Source organism: Phacochoerus africanus, chromosome 2 (genome assembly GCF_016906955.1).
Source record: "Phacochoerus africanus isolate WHEZ1 chromosome 2, ROS_Pafr_v1, whole genome shotgun sequence".
NCBI lineage: Eukaryota > Metazoa > Chordata > Mammalia > Artiodactyla > Suidae > Phacochoerus > Phacochoerus africanus.
Window position 1 is genome coordinate 93228801 of NC_062545.1, and position 14623 is coordinate 93243423.

At 35.4% G+C, this 14623-nt stretch overlaps 2 pseudogenes; both read right to left on the reverse strand.

Moving 5' to 3' along the window:
* Positions 1-1390: 1390 nt before the first annotated feature.
* Positions 1391-2310, reverse strand: LOC125120679 (olfactory receptor 5W2-like; annotated as a pseudogene).
* An 11095-nt stretch (positions 2311-13405) lies between these two features.
* Positions 13406-14365, reverse strand: LOC125121077 (olfactory receptor 5W2-like; annotated as a pseudogene).
* Between the last annotated feature and the right edge of the window lie 258 nt (positions 14366-14623).

Consider the following 14623-nt stretch of genomic DNA (forward strand, 5'->3'; position numbering starts at 1 on the left):
TAGATATAAGATATAAAATGTGGAGTTCCTGTCTTGGCTGAGTGGTTAACAAATCCAACTAGGAACTATGAGGTTGCAGGTTTGATCCCTGACCTTGCTCAGTGGGTTAAGTATCCAGGGTTGTCGTGAGCTGTGGTGTAGGTTGCAGATGTGGCTTGGATCCCACATTGCTGTGGCTCTGGTGTAAGCCAGCAGCTACAGTACTGATTAGACCCCTACCCTGGGAATCTACTTATGCCATGAGAGCAGCCCTAGAAGAGGCAAAAAGACCAAAAAAAATGTATTTTTAAGATACATACAAGAGCCTTGGTGATTTCTTTTCTTTTGCCTCATATGAATATATGTTTAATAAAAATTAACCTCTCTTGGCATTCTTTCTTTCTCTTTTTTCTCTCTCTCTCTTTCTCTCTCTCTCTTTCTCTCTTTCTTTCTCTTTCCAGTTTGTGTCACAGATGCTGTGTAAGTGTTTTGGGTAAGAAGGATGGGATAGTCTTTGAGCAAAGATTGTTGACAGTCGCATATTGTAGGCAATGATTTAATAAAAGGGTGATATTAAACACAATGATTAAAGAAGATGGCTGTGAACTATAAAAAGGAACATTTAATCAGAGCTGAGAAGTGGAAAGAGTTGTTAGCTAATCATTATAGTAAATGATGTAATTTACCAGGCACTTTAATTGCTCTTTGTCATCTATCCATACTGGATTTTTTAATTCTATAAAGGATACAACTATGTACCTCAAGACATCTATAACTTTTGGACAAACTGCCTGGAAATCTTTCCTTCCACAAATTAAGTATTTTTAGAACTGAGAATAAATATCTCTATCCAACAAAGCCTTCTTCCTGCCCACTTGATTTTGACATTTGTTTATGGATTTTTAACCTATGTCTTTTTTTACTTAATGAAAATTTTAAACCTACTTATGAATTATTTGTGTCCTTAGATAATTCATATTTGTTTATTCCTCTAGATTATAGTATTTAGTTTTATACAGGCTACTGGATTCTTCATGAAATGGAAAGTACTTAAAAGAAAAAATATGAACTTAGCAAACACTCAATAAATCTATTTGAAATAATGTTTGATGAACAAAAATACAAATGAGAATATCAGCAATTAGAGGAGTCAGGAATGTATGAACAAAGAGGGGGTTTCATAGATAAATTCAAAGCCCATAGTAAAGCACGACAAGTTTGGGAAACTCCAACATTTTCTTATTGCATGACTCTAGTATAAATACTCATTATTTAATAATTTGAGAAAATTATGTTTCTCATGTACGACACCATACGATTTTATAAAAACAATAATTATTATATGTGTGCAGATGCATAATATCTTTAAAGACCCTTTTTTTAAATTTTCAGTTTAGTTTTCAATTTTTATAGGGTTTTTTTTCACATCCTTGTTCCTTAGGCTGTAAATCAGAGGATTTAACATGGGAATCACAAGAGTGTAAAACAATGAGGTCATTTTGTCTTGATCAAGAGGGTAGGAAGAACTTGGTCTTAAATGCATGAAGAGCAGAGTTCCTTGGAAAATTGCAACTTCAGTGAGGTGGGAGTTGCAGGTGGAGAAAGCTTTGAACCTCTCCTCAGCAAGCGTGGAATCTTCAAAACTGATAAGAAAATATAACAATAAGAGACAAGGACTCCTGAAATGGAACTCAGTTCAATGAAGCCATAAATAGTGAATATTGCTAACTCATTGATTTGTGTATCTGAGCAAGACAGCAATAGGAGAGGAGGAATATCACAGAAGAAATGGTTAATCTCATTTGATGCACAGAAGCATAAGTGGAATGCTAGTGTTGTGTGTATCAAAGAGTCTGCCATTCCCACCATGTAAGCCCCAGCCATGAGCAGGGAGCACACTCTGCTGGACATGCTGACTGTGTAGAGCAAGAGGTTGCTGATGGCCTTGTACTGATCATATGCCATCACTGCCAGTAGACACTCAGTATCTGCAAAGGTGCAGGAGATTAGGAATTGCAGAGCACAGCCAAAGAAGGGAATTGACTTGTTCTTGGCCAAAATGTTGAAAAGCATCTTGGGTCCAATTCCTGTAGAATAGCAGAGGTCACCGAAAGAGAGGTGACTGAGGAAAAATTACATGGGTGTGTGCAGCTGGGGATCCATTCTTAGTAAAATGATCATTCCAAGGTTTGCCAGAAGGTTAATGAGATAAACAAGTAGAAACATGGTAAACAGGGTGACTTTCATCCCCAGAGTACTAGTGATTCCTAGGAAAATGAATTCAGTCACTGAGAAGCAATTTTCTTTTTCCATTATTTTTTCTTTTTTTATCTAAATTTTTGATAAAATGATCAAGAAAAGGATAAACAAATGTCTGAACAACTACAAAATATCTGTAAAGCAGAACACAATTTCTTTCTGCAATTGTCTTTTTATGCTCAGAAAATTATCCAGCATGTACCCACTCTTTCGTAGAAGAAGCATTATAATCTACTTAGTAAAAACAAACAAAAAACTATGATAGGCATTGTGAAAAAAAACTTTTATCTAAACCTGCATGCCATCATGGTGTATATAATTTTCTATGAACTTTTTTATAGGAGATTTCTTATCTCTAGAAGTATAGTTGGATGAATGCAAGTCTCATTCTACTTTCAAAATACTGAGAACGAGACACCAGTGTTAGAAATATAAGGCTGTAAATTATAGGACTGAGCATTTTCTATGTTTGAAAGAACTGACATGGAGACCAAAAAAGGTTGACATTGTTATGTTTCTCAAAAAACAGCTCTAATGAACATTGGTTTAAAATGCTTTTCTGGGCATTCCCGTCATGGCTCAGTGGTTAACGATTCCTAGGAACCATGAAGTTGTGGGTTTGATCTCTGGCCTTGCTCAGTGGGTTAAGGATCTGGCGTTGCCTTGAGCTGTGGTATAGGTTGCAGACGCGGCTTGGATCCCAAGTTGCTGTGGCTCTGGTGCAGGCCAGCGGCTGCAGCTCTGATTAGACCCCTAGCCTGGGAACCTCCATATGACATGGGAGCAGCCCATGAAATGGCAAAAAGATAAAAAATAAAATAAAATAAAATGTTTTTCTGTTAATTCTAGGAACCAGTGCATATAAATGACTAATAATAATAAAGATGATTATGCTACTAGTCCTGCTCTAAGTTATCTTCAGGATTTGGTGAGACATGAAGTATTTTTGAACTTTATTCTAGAAATATATTATTGCTTTGCCACTATACTCGTTACCTCTCTATGGAGTTGTCAGGTGCCAAAGGATGAATTTCGGGATCCATCAAAGAAAAATGATTAAAAAAAGGTGCAAACATCAGAATTTAACACACACACTTGCATATGTTTAATTTCAAAGATTTTCATATTATAAAAAAATGAAAATAGTATGAAGGAAAATAAGTGTGTCTGATATACAGATCTGTGTGTGTGTATTTGTGTCTGTTGTTTTTGCATGTATGTATATCTCTGTTAAGAGAAGAATAGGAATGTCAGTGATAGATATAACATATGAGGGATCTAAAATATGGCACAAATGAACCTTCTACAAAACAGAAACAGACTCACAGACATAGAGAACAGACTTGTGGTTTCCCAGGGGGAGGAGAGGAGTGTGATGGACTGGGAGTTTGGGGTTAGTAGATATAAAGTATTGCATTTGGAACGCATAAGCAATGAGGGGTCCTGCTGTAACAGCACAGGGAACCTCTATCCATTCTCTTGGGATAGACCATGATGGAAGATAACACAAGAAAAGAATTTGTATATATATGTATGACTGAGTCACTTTGCTGTACAGCAGACATTAACTGTCGGGAGCCATAAGGCTGCTCCAGTAAAGAAAGCAAAGCCACAGTTGGCACCTGTGTGAGGCTTGTCTGGTTAGCAGAGCTACAGACAAGCTGAAGAAAGAAGAAGGATTGTGGATACGTGAGGCTTGTCTGGTTAGCAGAGCTAGAGACAAGCTGTAAGAAAGAAGAAGGATTGCAGAGCAATCCCTTGAAAGACATTGGCTCCAGGAAAATAAAAATGATATCCCCTAAAAAACATGTTAATCTATTTTTCTGTGTTTATCCTTCCTTTTCTATCTCTATTCACAGCTTTCTTACTGCTAAAGATTTGCCCTGGGTACATAAACACTTGAACCAAAACAGAGTGAAGTTATTTAAACAATGTAATGGAAAAAGCCTTTGTTTTGGAGTAACAATTTTATGGCACCTATTTTGTGAGAGTATACAGGGGTAACGTGATTTCAGTCCTTTACTTAAAAAGAAGTTTGGGGCTGGGAAAATGTTTTTTGGCCTATAAATTACTATTTCTATAAATAGATATATTTTTTATCAGATAGCAGTGTCACCTGTAACTTTTATCCCTTATGGAGGCATTTGCTAATTTTTGGGTATAATACTCCTTTCTATTGAAATTGGTGGTTTGGAACTTATGTAAATCAGCACAATAGGTTATACGCTTAGCTTGCTGGCGCCAAATAAATCGTGGTTTTAAGAATGCCATGAGCCCAAGGCTTTCATGCGTTTTGTTAACCACATACAACTTTAGTTAAAGAATGTTAGGTATCATAGTTTATTACTTATTAAAGCTTTGATTTCTTTATATAGAATAGAATAGCTACTGTTGTTGACCTTTTAAGAAAAATACAGTGTGAAACTTTAAGTTTGTAATCTTGAAGGAAAATCTGAAGTTGAAAGGAACATGTTTTAACTAACCTTCTTTTTTGTATCTCGGGTGGAGGGAACGAAAGGGCTTTAAATCAATTTAATGTCAAATCTTACACGAAACCTGATTGTGATAGGGGTAATAAAAACTGATGCTTTTCATTTAATAAATTGGGTCATCTGCAGCATGCAGCTGAGGAGTTGGCTCCAATTCTTTCTGCGCCGTTTGTAGCCCATCCTCTCCTTCGGCACTCCCTGGCTGCTGGGGCTGGACCTTGGCAATTAACATAACATAAATCAACTATACTTTAATTCATAAAATAAAAAAAGAATGTCAGTATTTTTTTTTAACTCTAATATATATGGCATGTGGTTTACATGGAGTTAAATTTGCAAATATTGCTCTTTATAATGTGATAACTAATTTTTTTATAAAATATTTTTAAAAATCTCAAGCTCATGTATATATTGTTCCAATGATAAAAGAGTAAAGGCTTTCCTGTGTACCTACAGTAAAATTAAAACAATCATTTTATGGATACTAATAAATTGAGACAGATTCTTCCAGTTCTGCAAAGAAAATATTATTTTTTGACCACTAAATTGATGAGTTTATTAAACTGAAAAGGCAAGGACACAATGATTAATTTATAAGCCTCTCATTATTAATGTTTTCTCTTATATTTTTAAATCTGGATAATCAGTAACGTACCTGAGGTGAACATTTCTTTCTCTACTTGGTACTAACGGCAAAAAAGTAAACAAGGGGCATTTTATTTTACTAGGTAGCATTTGGGACTTAAATCTCTGAAGCTTCCACCATCTGGTTCACTGTATGCTAATTTCCAGTACTAAAAGTCTATGAAGAAAAGTCAAAAGCAATGCATAAAACGCCAACAGATTTAAAAAAATCAGTATCTGAATTCAATTCTTAAATTTCATTCATAGTGAATACAGGTGTGATTTGAGAAAATACCTGAATTCCCCTAACAATCTTTAGAGATGAAAAATGGGAAAAGCCTTCTTGTTTTATATCTGTGCTATTTCTTCACTTTTGGAACAGTGATTGACACAAGTATTAATGACTAATTCATCTTAAAATTTCCTCTGTATTTAGTGAGTCAAAACCAAAGTATTTATATAAATAAGAATTGATGATGTATTAATGACATGTTCCCTTAACAGTCTTTTTTTTTTTTTTTTTGGCTGCACCATGGCATGTGGAAATTCTCAGGCCATGGATCAAACCTGCGCCCCAGCAATGACAATGCTGAATCCTTAACGTGCTGCACAACAAGAGAACTCCAACAAGAACAGTTTAGGTTCATTACACTCAAGTAGTAAACTAACAGCTTGAAGAAGGGCTGCATAAAATATTACTCCTATAACACTGATTTGTATAGTTTGGCAATTTTATCATTTGCCATTGGAAGAAAAATGTCAGCAAGCCCTGTCCTTTGCTTTCCAGAATCAATATGAATGTATGTGTATATGTGTGTGTATCCTATTTACATTCGTGTGAGTGTGTTTTTCTATGTGCATGGACACACATTGAAATGAAGTGGAGGAGGCAGGGTGGTAGGTCTTGGTATGTGGTTTATGTATGCAGCTGTTACATTCCTTTAGTATTTCTTTAATTCTGCTTAATAATTGGCGGGGGTAATGTTTATAGTCATTCCTATAGCACACACACATGTACTCGTCAGGAAATGTCATATATATATATATATATATATATATAGACACACACATTTATATACATTCTCGAATTAACATCAAATGCCACTTATGACTATAACTTAATAGTGATTACTTTTAAAATTGGTACCATGCATAGTAACACTAAAAAACCTTTATTTTGAGTTCATGCCTTTATTATAAAAAATAACATTTTTTCATGCTTTTTAGGGTCACAGGCACATGGAGGTTCACAGGCTAGGGGTCGAACTGGAGCTGTAGCCACCAACCTACACCACAGCCATGGCAACATCAGATCCAAGCCTCACCTGTGAACTACACCACAGTTTGCAGCAATGCCAGATCCTTAACCCACTGAGCAGGACCCAGGGATCAAACCCCCAACCTCATGGTTCCTGGTTGGAGTCTTTTCCTGTTGTGGTATTGTGCCACAACAGGAACTCCACTTCTATTTTTTTTTTTTTTAATGGCTGCGCCCATGGCATATGGATGTTCTGAGGCCAGGAATTGAATCCAAGCTGCGCCTGCGACCTACACAGCAACTATGGCAACACTGGATCTTTAACCCACTGTACCAGGCCAGGGATCAAACCTGTGCCTCTGAGAAGCTGCAGTCTGATACTTACCCACAGTAAAAAAGAAGGAACTCCCAACATGTATCTGTTTTTAACTGAAGAAAAGTTTACTTGAGTAGAAAATAGCCAATATTATGTTGTTTCTTTTTGAATCTTTGTTCAATAGCACTTAGCACTTACATCACTAAATTCTCCCCTAATTCACTCTGTGTAAAAATATGTGATTAATAAATACTTTCTCCATAATATATGATGCAACTTTGTTTACTAGAGGTGATATTTTCTATTTTGGTGAAAAGAAGAAAATAACTAGGAAGAAAAAACTAATAAGAAGATCCCATCCAGGGAAAAAATCTAAATGTCCATTGACATATGAATGGATTAAAATGTGGTATATACACAGTGGAATACTACTCAGCCATAAGAAGAACAAAATAATGTTATTTGCAGCAACATGGATGGAAATAGAGATTCTCATACTAAGTGAAGTAAGTCAAAAAGAGAAAGAAAAATACCATACGGTATTACTTATATCAGGAATCTAGTATATGGCACAAATGAATCATTTACAGAAAAGAAACAAACGCATGAACATGGAGAGCAGACTTGGGGTTGCCAAGGGGGAGAGGGAGGGAGTGGGATGGACTGGGAGTAGGGGGTTGGTAGGTGCAAACTATTGCATTTGGAGTGGATAAGCAATGGCACAGGGAACTATATCCAATCACTTGTGATGGAACAAGATGGGGGATAATATGAGAAAAATAATGTATGTATTTGTGTAACTGGGTCACTTTGCTCTACAGCAGAAATTGACAGAATGCTGCAAATCAACTTTAAATTTTTTTTTAAAGTTTCCCACCCAGAAATTTTATTACCTGTGACTAAACTTGTGGTTTGTCTTGGCTGTGGCTCTATATGCCCATTCAGTGTTGTCTCTGTAGTAACTTAGAATATGTCTGTGTCTGTTCCCTGGGTTTTTCAATATTTGATTCTCAGGGGAAAAAAAAGATTTCCAATCATGTTTCAGCGGTAATGAACCCGTCACAGGTTTGATCCTTAGCCTCATTCAAGGGGTTAAGGCTCCAGCATTGCTGGGAGCTGTGGTGTAGGTTGCAGACATGACTCAGATCCCATATTGCTGTTGCTGTGGTGTACACTGGAGCTGCAGTTCTGATTCAACCTCTAGCAAATCCCACATGCTGTGGGTGCGGCCCTAGAATGCAAAAACAGAAAAAGAAAAAGAAAGGAGTGAAAAATATAACCATATGGTTTATTGTTGAATATTTCATATAAGTAGGGTTATCAAAGTAGAAATATAGACTTTTCCCACTATGCTTTTTTTCCTGTTCTCTTCAAAGTCCAATCATTTCACCTGGTTAAAATGTTTATGGATTCCACTCAACAAACATTTGTTATTTATGCTTTACCAATCCCCCCAAAAGGTGCCCTGTTTTAATGCCACAATAGACAATGCAAACACAAAAATGTACAACACACACACATGCACATCCATTAAACTTATTGTGACAATTAACTATTCTATATAAAAATAGAAAAATTCAACACAAATCACACTGCATAGAGATAACCATGTTTCCTTGTACATACTACCTGATTTCTAAAAAAATAAGACATCAATAAATATATTTACATACAAAATATTCTGAACAGAGGCATTGTACACCTTTACATTAATGTATACCCATTTATTTCATCCACATTCTGGTTTTTATACAATTGTAAATACATCTTTGGGTTTTTAAATATTATTTTAGTGGAAAGAGGGAAATTTATATACAGAAATGCCTATTTAACTATATATATCATAAGCAAATGAGTGATTGTGTGCTAATCAAATTCACCATATCCAATGTATCTTTATGGAAATCCTTTCAAATGGACTCAAGGGACAAAAAACAATTTTAGAATAGTATTAGGAGTTTTCATATATTGTCACTTTTATTACTATACAATATCACATGTTTAATATACTATCTAATTTATTCTAAATTGCTATTAACAGGATATGTCAGGGATACACTTGAGAACTCCAGATGCTTTCTTGTTTATTTAGAAATCTCACTTGGAAGTTAACAGGGAAACAAAATTTATTTTCATGTGTTTGTTTTATTGTAAGTTTCTTTTTTACATATAATGATTTTAATTTTTTTCATTATACCTGGTTTACAGTGTTCTGTCAATTTTCCGCTGTGTAGCATGGTTACCCAGTTACACATACATGTATAGATTATTTTTTTTTCTCACATTATCATACTAGAAACTCTCATACCAAGTGAAGTAAGTCAGAAAGAGAAAGACAAATACCATATGATATCACTTATATCTGGAATCTAATATATGGCAAAAATGAAACTTTCCACAGAAAAGAAAATCATGGACTTGGAAAATAGACTTGTGGTTGCCACGGTGGAGGGGGAGGGAGAGGTATGGATTGGGAATTTGGGGTTATTATAAGTTTATTATGCTTATTTGCTGCTATGTTCCTTCCTTGCTTTATATAAAGCCAGATCACTTATCAGGCAAAAAATCAGTGAGAATTTTTAAAATTTGGGAAGAAAGATTCTTAGTGACTAATTTTGATGGATTTTAAATTCAATTGTCATCCTTCGTGTGATGAGCCCCAGTGCTAAAATACTAAGTGTATTCTTGTGGGGGACATTGTTGAGCCAAAGGACAAACCATATAACTGCTTGCTAGTAATTGTTTACTGGTTAAAATCCAAGAAAGGGATGTATTTGTGTTACTCACATTACTTATTACCACTCTTTATTTTCCTGGCACCCATTTTGAGGATGTGATATTTTCTTTGTTCCTTTCTTCAGATTCTTTTCAAATTAGTTATGCTCTCAAGTTTTTCCCTCTTGTTACATTTTGTTCAACCAAGACCTAAACTTAGCTTCTTAAATAAGGCTGATCTTTAGACTATATAGATCCACTTGCTTTATATTTTCTCCTCAGGTTTAAACCTGACTTTCCGGAGCTACACTATTATTACAAATTAAATAACCCAATTTAGCTACTGAAGAATTTCTCATCTAAGAATGGAGTTTTTTAAGAGTTGGAATAATATATTAGGAGAAATTTTATACATCAAATTGAAGTAAGTTAAAAGAATTCATCTTCAGAGTTCCCTGGTGGCTCACCAGTTTAAGGATCTGGAATTGTTTTTGCTGTGGCACAGGTTTGATTCCTGGCCTGGGAATTTATGCATGCTACAAATGTAGCAAAAACAAACAAACAAACAAACAACAACAAAAAAAGAATTCAAGTATATCTAAAGGTTTCTAGGTAACTCTGGTGGCACTAAAAGCATAGTGCATAAGCAAGTGTCTACCAGAAGATCACATTTTTTTTGTCTTTTTGCCTTTTCTAGGGCTACTCCTGTGGCATATGGAGGTTCCCAGGCCAGGGGTATAATTGGAGCTGTAGCCGCTGGCCTATGCTGGAGCCATAGCAATGCCAGATCCAAGCCATGTCTGTGACCTGCACCACAGCTCACGGCAATGCTGGATCCTTAACCCATTGAGCAAGGCCAGGGATCGAACCCACAGCCTCATGGTTCCTAATCAGATTCGTTAACCACTGAGCCACGACAGGAACTCCAAGGTCACATTTTTCATAAAATAGTTGTTTATCCATGAAACACTGACACAGGTTTTATTTCACAATATTGTTTCCAAAGTACATGAATTTCTTTGCTTCCAGACGAAACGTTACAATGGCCTGTGTGTGGACAAAGACACAGTTGTTCTACAAGCAATAATATGAGAATTTTAATAATATGAGAATTTTATGAATACACTGTGAACAAGAAACTACTAGATTGAAAAATAAAATCTTGTGGTTGCTTACAATCTGAGAAAACACTTTGGTTTTGAAAAATCTATTTACAGCATAATACATATATAGAAAATTTTCATTTGAAAAAGTACCCCATAGGATTTCCTTTCATGGCTCAGTGGAAACAAATCTGATGGGCATCCATGAGAAAGCGAGTTTGACCCCTGGCCTCACTCAGTAGATTAAGGATCTGGCATGGCCATGAGCTATGGTGTAGGTCACAGATGCAGCTTGGGTCTGGCATTGCTGTGGCTGTGGCTTGAGCCAGTGGCTACAGCTCCATTTGACCCCTAGCCTGCAAACTTCCATACGCTGTGCGTGTGGCCCCAAAAAGACAAAAAAATTACAAAAAAAAGAAAAAGAAAAATTACCCTGCAAATAAGGTTTCAGAAATGAAAAGGGTCCCTTCAATTACAACTAGGACAAAAAATGATCATGACTAACATCTCCGAAATCATCTCATAGACCCATTTCAAGTTGATGTCCAACATAAGTTAGTTTGTAATTTCGTGATCTGTATAGCAGTAAAATTGTAGGGTTTTTTTTTTCCCTTTTTTTGTCTTGCTCATTGTACTCAGTATTATGTTTGTTAGATTTCTCCATGTTGTTTCATGTGGAAGTATCTAATTCATCTTCACTGCTGTGCAGTTTTCCAACACACAGGTTTACCATGAAGTAGTTTATCTAATCTAGGGCAGATCTCAGGAAAATATGGTGCATGCAGTTTTCATTGGATGTGGGAAACACCATTTCTTAGTGTATGCTCTCAGGAAACTTGTACATAAAGTTTTATTGGAGTTGGGGCATACCATTTATGTATTTATGCTCTAGAATAAGACATGGCAATCATAAGTGGTTATGATAACAACTTTAAGGCTTAAAAACCCTAAAATGTACAATAGCTAACACTTAAAAAAATTGTAAACTCCAGTACTATCATGTTGATGAAATTTAAGTTGCTTTCAGTTTTATACTACTGAAAATAATTCCATGATGAATATTTCCATGCATGTTGTTGAGTTAATATGTTCACTCATTTTGCATTGCTTTGCTGTGTTTAGAACATAGAATACTTATACGTCCAGGTCTAGCAGACATAAGCATAAGGTTTTACAAAGTACGGTGCAATTCTCATTTCTGTTCTCAAAGTATACAAATGATTCACATCCTCACCAATACTTGACATTTCAATTGCAGTTTTCATAATCCTACATTTAGATATTCATATTTTTCCCTGAACATTAATAAATGTGGATATACCCTTCAAAGTGAGAGAGAGATTCTGAATTGGAATAACAGACCACTAAAAAGTATTCTATTTATAAGTATTTCACCTTCTGAAATTTTTTACCATCCCTCTGGCTTAAAATTCAGGGAGAGGAAAGCCTACAGTTTATTGAATCAATGCTATTTTTGGAAATTCATTTTTAGAGTTTAAAATTCTTATTCTGTAATGAATATGCACTAGATCATATAAAACAATCATTATGCAGGTAAAATCACTATTTAGATGTTGTAAGATATAGCTATCATAAGGGAGGGAAGTGGGTTAATCAGATTACATATCAACATTCTCTAATTTTAAACAGTAATCTGCTGATACTCTACTTTTATTGGATTTATATTTTCCAATCAGTTTTTTCCCATGCTACTGCTCATAAGTGACAGTTTCAAAAGAGTATTGGTTAATTAAGAGTATATGGTATATTGGAAACCCTTAAAGGCTATTATAAAAATATGTATTACTCATGTTTTTTTTTTCCTGGTATAATACCTACTGATAGGTTATAGCATCCTACAAGATTCCCTTGAAAAGCACAAGGGAGCATTGTAGGACAATGCTCTCCTCATGTACATAATTAAATTTGCATTTTCTTCTCTTGTTAATCTATCTCACATAAATATAATTTTAGATCAGCCAACAGAACATAGGAGGGTAGAATTAACTTTTTTCCTTCCTCAAAACTTCATTACTTCTAAAAGGTCTACCTCTAGAGTGGAGGCTTTTCCATCTCCAGACCTCTCTAATTGTCATACTCTCTGCCTGCTATATTTTCCTACCCCAACATGAGTCTTTTTTATATTTGAGAATGAAAATTCAGTTAAGCCTCTTTTTACACTAGATTTGGAATCTTTCCTTGGATTTAATATCCATTGTATTTACTTCATGATGATATTGAGATTAGAATGAGTTATTTGGTATTTAAGGTCAGTTACTTCAAATAGCTTATAAGATTCATTGGTATGGATACTACCTAATGTACTTTGTATTAAAAGCTTAATTCAAAGAAACTAAATGTTCTAAGTTCACTTAGTAAACATACAATAAATTTAAATATATCAAATTATGGTTTGAATGAAAGCATGAACCAAAAAATTGGCAACATAAGAAAGGGTTACTCTACAAAGAGGAAGTAATATATATAAATTCTAAACACATAATGAAGTATGATATATTTGGGGTATTGAAACATTTATTAAGATTGGGCTTTAAAATAAATACCCGATTTATCAATAAGGTATTTGAGACGTGATTGCTTTTCTGGAATCATGAAAATTAATTTTACAAATACGATGTCTATGTGTGTGTAGAATAAATATTTAAAACCAATTTTTGCATTTATGTTTTTCCAGGGCCTCTTTCACATCCTTGTTCCTTAAGCTGTAAATCACAGGTTTTAACATGGGAATCACAAGGGTGTAAAACAATGAGGTCATTTTGTCTTGATCTAGAGAGTACGAAGAACTTGGCCTAAAATACATGAAGAGCATAGTTCCCTGGAAAATTGCCATGACAGTGAGGTGGGAAGTACAGGTGGAAAAAGCTTTGACCTTGCCATCAGCTGAGTGGATCTTCAAGACAGACAGAATTATATAATCATAAGAAACAAGGACTCCTGAAAAGGTACTCAATTTAATGAAGCCAAAAATGGTGAATGTCATTAACTCGTTGACCTGCGTATCTGAACAAGACAGCAGTAGGAGAGGGGGAATGTCACAGAAGAAATGGTTAATATCATGAGACCCATAGAAACATAAGTGGAATGCTAGTGTTGTGTGTATCAAAACACCTGCCATTCCCACCATGTAAACCCCAGCCATGTGCAGGGACATGTTAGACATGCTGACTCTATAGAGCTCTATAAAGCTATAGAGACTCTATAGAGACTGTATTGAGCAAGGGGTTGCTAATGACCTTGTAGGCTATCACTTCCAGCAGAAGACACTCAGCATCTGCAAAGATGCAGAAGACCATGAATTGCAGAGCACAGCCATAGAAGAGGATTGCCTTGTTATTGGCCAATAGGTCCACCAGCATCTTGGGCCCAATTGCTGTGGAATAGCAGAGGTCACAGAAGGAAGGTGGCTGAGGAAAAAGTACATGGGCATGTGCAGCTGGGGGTCCATTCGAATTAACGTGATCATTCCAAGGTTTGCCAGAAGATTAATCAGGTAAACAAGTCAAAATGTGGTAAATAGGGTCCCTTTGTTCTCCAGGTTATTAGAAATTCCCAACAAAATGAATTCAGTCAAGGAGGAGCAATTCCCTCTATCCATTCTTTTCTGTTCTTGTCTAAACTTCTGAGAAAATGATCAAGAAAATGACACATGCATGTGTAACATTCCTGTACATTGGCAAAATATTGTAAAAGAGAACATGATTTCTTCCTTCAAGTGCCTTTTTATACTCATAATATTAACCAGTATTTAAATAGTATCCCCTATTTAAAGATGTATTATTCTATTCCCCAATAGCAAAAATTATCTGAGAAATAAAGTTGAGGAACATTTATCTGAATCTAGATGTCATTCATGAGA